The following is a 6,141-nucleotide window of genomic DNA, read 5'->3' as shown; positions in this document are numbered from 1 at the left end:
TTAGAAAATAAATCATTGCCATATTACCAAGTTTTTCCGAAGAAATAGAAAGTGCATATATCCTTGGACCTAGAAACATCCTACTACTGTACTAGAAATTCATTCTAAAGTTCTAGTTAGAGATAGGCAAAATACCATATATACAAGGTGAACCGAGGTACTACTGTAATGTAATATTTTCCTATTGATTCCATTCCTGTAGAGAACCCTCACTATAATACAGCAATAAAAACTTCTCAAGGATACAGCCAGTAAAAAGACACACTAAAAGGCTGCGACTTAATTGTAAGATTGCAGATTTCCCTTCTCTCACACCTTACCACCACATCATAGCTCTCCACTGTAAGAACAGTGGATTACAGCTGAAGGAACTGTAAGACACAATCCATTTAGAGTAATTCATAGGGAAACCAGAAGACAAGGAAAAGCAACTATAGACATTAAGTAAATTTTAAGCCTCTGACACTTATATTTCCTTTAAAATATTTTTATTAGTACACGTTTGTGGTACATAGTGGTTACATTCATCCTTGGAAGTTGGTATGTAACACATCTTAACACTTTTTACTTCCCCTTCCTCTGCCCCCATCTCTAGATCTCTTTCCCATTTTCAGATATCTAACTCCCTGATTCCTATTTAAATTATTTATACTCTCAGACCAGAGAAAACACATGATATCTATGTGTTTGATCTATTTAATACTATAGTCCCAAGGTGCATCCATTTTCCTGCAAATGATCCAAATTTACCCTGTTTTGTTGCTGAATAGTACTTCAGTCTATAAATACCACATTTTCATTATCATATCATCCTTTGATGGACATGTAGAGTGTTGATCCCACAGACATTAAAAAAATAATTGAGGAATATTATGATAACACTATGTTCATAAATTTCATAAAATAGATAAAAGTATCTTTAATTGTACAAACTATAAAAGCTCACTCAAAGATAACCTGAGTAATCTCGTATCTGTCTTGTATTTATGATTAATAAGTTGAAACAATAGTTAATATCTTTCTACAAGAGATATTGCCAAGCCCAGAGGGTTTCACTTGTAAAATCTACTAAACATTTAATGAAGAATTAATAGCAAATGTCAACAATATCTTCAAGAAAATAAAAGAACAGGGAACATTCCTGTCCTTTATCATAACATCAAAACTGGTTCAAGGTGCTATAAGGAGGCAAAACTAGAAATCAGTACCTCTCATGTACACAGACCCAGTAACCTTTTATAAACTGTAAACAAATCAAATCCAACATGTATAAACATAATTACATACCATGACCAAGTGAGATTTATTATAGATATGCAAGGCTGGTTCAACATTCAAAAATCATATAATTCAGGACATCAACAGGCTAAAAATGAACTATTATATCAATTCATGTAGAAAATTTATTTGATACAAACCCAACACACATTCATGACAAAAGTAATCTCAACAAAACAGGAGCAGAAGGGAACTTCTTTCATTTAGTAAGGAGCATCCACAAAAGCCCTACCTAAGATCGAGAGAAAGGCAAGCTTATTTCCTCTGACCACTCTTATTCAGCACTATAATGGAAGTCTTATTTGGTGCAATAAGACAAGACAGGAAAATAAAATATATCCATTTGGGAAAGAAAAAATTATGCCCCCTTTAGTTACTGAATAAATGTTTGTCTAGGTAGAAAACCCCATAGAATTGATAACAGCAGCAACAAAAACTCTTGGAGTGAAAAAAGAGACTATAGCAAGGAAACAAGATTAATATAAAAAGTCAGTTGCTCTCCTGTGTCTGAACAATGAACAACTGGAATTTTAATTTTAAAATGTCATTTATAATAGTTCTCTGAAAATGAGATGGAGAGCTATAAATCTAACAAAAATATATACATTCTCTATGCTGAAACTATAAAACACCAATGGAAAACATCCAAGATCAAAATAAAAGGAAAGTGATTCTATATTCATGGATTGAGAGACACAAAACTGTTAGTATATCAGTTTCCCAATGTATTCTAAAGATTAAATCTGATGAGCTATTTTCAAGATATTAACAAACAGATGTTATATCTTATATAGGGAAGCATGCTTTTTAAATAGTCCACCTGATATAAAAGAAAAACAAAATTGAAGACCTCACACTGCACAACTTCAATATTTACTGTAACCTATAGTAATCAAGACCGTTTGAAATTGGTAAAAGATTAAACAGAGTAGTGCCCAGATATACACTCATCCCCATAACTTCTGACAAAGGTATAAAAGCAATTTTGTGAAGAAAGATATTTTTCAAAATAAGAGAGAAAAAATCTTAGACAACACCTTACACCTTTCATGAAAAATGACCCCAAATAGTTTGTAGACCTAAGCATAAATGCAGAAACTGTAAGATCTCTCTCTAGGAGAAAGCTTAAGAAACAATGTATATGACTTTGAATTTGGTGATAAGCTTTTAGATCCATGAAAAGAAAAAAATTATAGGTTGGATGTTGCTTTTAAAATATGTGCTCTGTAAAAGACTATGTAAAGGAATGAAGAGACCCAGAGAGAGAGAAGATGATTGCAAAACATTTACTTATAAAGAGCTTGTATCAAAGAATTCTTAAAACTCAACAATAGAAAGTGGACAACACACTTAACAATGGGGCAAAGGGTCTAAGTAGACACCTCACCAAAGAAGATATAGAAATCTCAAATAAGATATAGAAACCTCTAATAAGTAGGAAACGATGTTGAATATTATGTTATTAAGGAAATGGAAATTAATCAAAATGAAATGTCACTATGTACCTACTGGAATGTTTAATATTGAAAGAAATTTATAAATCCAATTGCTCACAAAGATGCAGAGTAGAGATTTCCTCTCATTGGTAGGAATGAAAATGGTACAATCATTTTAGAAGATGGTTTTTCACATTCTTAAAATAACTGAATGTAGTCCCACCATAGATTCAGCAAGCACACTCCTTGGTATTTACTCAACTTTAAAAGTTTAGAAACACACAAAAACCTGGTCTAGAATGCTTAAAACTGTCTATTTGATAATTGGCAACCTACTGAAGGGAAGCAAGATGTCCTGTAAAAGATAAATGAATAAACTGTGATACAACCTTATAACAGCATACTATTCATTATTAAAAAGAGTGACCTATAAGAACTGCAAAGTTATGAATGAACTTTAACAGCATATTGCTAAGTGAAAATAGCCAATTGGGAAAACCTAGAGAGCATATACTACATTTATGTGACACTTTTTGTAAAAAAAAAAAATTATAGAAACAGTAAACCTATGGTTAATAACAAGTATACATAGGTTCCATAGGTTAGTAGTTAACAGTATACATAGGTTAATAACAAGAAATTCATTAGGGGCAATGAAACTATTTTTATGATAACCTAATGGTACATAAATGCCAGTATTTATTTGCCAAAAATTATAGAACAGCATGAACTTTTTCTTTTTGGTGGTGCTAGGGATCAAACTCAGGGCCTTGCATACATATCCATCTTAATATATGAAAATTTTTATTTTTAAAAGATAATTTGATTAAGGAGTTTTAGGATGGAATGCAGAATGTGACAACATATTCTAATTTTATTAAGGATATATAAAAACATCTCACCAAGAGTACGAAGGAGAATTTGCTAGCCTGAAGTAACCTAGAAATGAAAGTATAAGGCAAACATCAAAATAAACTATATATAAGAGCTATACTCTCATGAAAACTTGTTTCCCCAGGAGTACAGGGCAACAATTCTGAAACTATTCTACATGTACACTGGAACTGAACAATGAATTGAATGGGTTGCAGATGGCGGGAGCCAGGTTTGTGGAGGTTGGAATGGGGTGTACAAGTAGGCAGGAGCACATGTAAAATGGTTTGTGTGCTAGTGGATCAGAGTTGGAGTCATCAGCATAAACTCATGTTTAGTTCAATACAGACACAGATACTCAAATAAGTATATGTGTACATATGTATTTTATATTACATTTAATTATGTTAAATATGTACACACATACATATATGTATACATATAAATATATATATATACTTATAAATACATATATATATACACATATAAATGTATACACGTTTCAGCATATTGGCATACTCATAAATGTCTGGAAAGTAATGACCACCACTGTGAGCACCTCTTGTCACTGTAGAGGCCAAATTTAACTTGTATTAATCTCATGAGGCCTCAATAAATTTAATAATAATGTGACATGATTTAGGTCAATAATTTCCTCCTGTATGCTTCACTGACTTTAGGAATATGCTTGTAATACAGCTGGGGTTTTCTTTGATGGTATTTTACATTCTATCCTGGGGTTTTCCATATCCTCATCTTTTAAATTTAAATTAAGCTTTCCTCTGTATGCTGTAAAGCTGTGTGAATTTTAACAAATGCACAGTGTCATTGTCTTAGTCCTGGAGGGCTCCTGGAAACATACCGTACTGGGTGGTTTAGCAGTGGTAGAAATTTATTTCTCACAACTCTTGAGGTTGGGAAGTTCAAGGTTAAGGTGTTTGGTGAGGAGCTGCTTCCTGGTTCTTAGATGGCTTTCATTTCCCTGTGTCCTCATGGAGCAGAAGGGAGGAGAGATTTCTGTGCTGTCTCTTTTATAAAGGTACTAATTCCATTCATAAAAGCTCTTCCCTCCCAAAAGCCTCAAATCTTCATGCCATCACCTTGAGGTAAGAATTTCAGTATATGAACTTTATGGGAGCATGAACATTCAGACCAAAGCACCCATGTATCCACCAGTGCACTATCTTCCCTCATAGCCTCACTGTCTTAGTCCTGTAAGATTCTCCTATAAACCCTTTGGCAACCGCTAATGTATTTCCCACTTCTAGAATGTTGTCGAAATACAATCACACAAAATGTAGCCTTTTCAGATGAACTTATTCCACCTAGCAATATGCCTTTAAGACTATTCCATGTATTTGTGTGGTTTGTAACTTACTACTTTTTCCTCATTGGTATTATTTCATTGTATACTTCTATGACAGCTTCTTTATACATTCACCTATTGAAATATACTGTTATTCGTTTTTTTTCTTTTTTGGTGCTTATGAAATGATCTGATATATATATATAGATAGATAGATAGATAGATAGATAGATATATTTCACATGCAAGTTTTTATGTAGACAAAGTGTTTCTCTTTTAGTTAAATACCTAAGAGTATGACTGCTGGATCCTATGGTAAGATTACACTCAGTTGGATAAGAAAATGACAAAATCTTCCAAAATGGCTGAACCATTTTGCAATTCTTCCAGGAATGGATAAGTTTTGGGTGTTCCATATCTCCATTACCAAATTTAATCTTGTAAGTTTAATTTTTAATTTGAGACATACTTAAAGCTGTGCAGTGCTATCTCATTTTAGCACACAGTTTTCTAATGATAAAGGATTATCAGCCTCTTCATTTAAAATTTTTTTTTGTTTTTGTTTTTTGAGACAGGGTTTTGTTTCGCAATGCAGGCTGGCCTTGAACTCACTATGGAGCCAAGGTTGGCTTTCAACTCATGACAATCCTCATGCCTCAGCCTCCTAAGTACTGGGATTACAGGCTTGTGCCACCATGCCCAGCTAAGCTTTTTTTACTATGCTTATTTGCTATCCACATATCTTCTTTGGTGAAGTGTCTGTTATTTTGCCTATGTTTTAGTTGAGTCATCATATAGATAGATAGATTTCACATGAATTTTACAAAACACAGGTTTCATTGTGGCACTTCCATACATGCATATATCATATTTTGATCACATCTATTCATTACTATTCTCCTTCACATCTCTAGTTTGTCTCCTCTTTTTTCCCTTTTTTGTCTAACACTATTCCTTCTACATTCATATTAAACTCCATTTTCATATTTTTATTTACTTGTTTTTATCGGTACGTATTTGCAGCACATCATGAGTACATTCATTGTATAGAGTTGGTACAGGTACACATCTTAATTCTATTCACAGCAACTTCACTTCCTCATCCCTCAATCTCTTTGTCCCTTTCTCCTTTGTAAAACTTCTATCTCCCTGTTTCCTATATCTATTTTTTATTTTCTTTTTTAGTTTATATATGATTTAGGGATTCTCATATAAAAGAAATCATGTGATATTTATCTTTATGTGTCT

Source organism: Heterocephalus glaber, unplaced genomic scaffold (assembly GCF_053883595.1).
Source record: "Heterocephalus glaber isolate CG9 unplaced genomic scaffold, H.glaber_assembly_v1.0 deba00001164, whole genome shotgun sequence".
Classification (NCBI taxonomy): domain Eukaryota; kingdom Metazoa; phylum Chordata; class Mammalia; order Rodentia; family Bathyergidae; genus Heterocephalus; species Heterocephalus glaber.
This window is presented reverse-complemented; position numbering follows the sequence as displayed.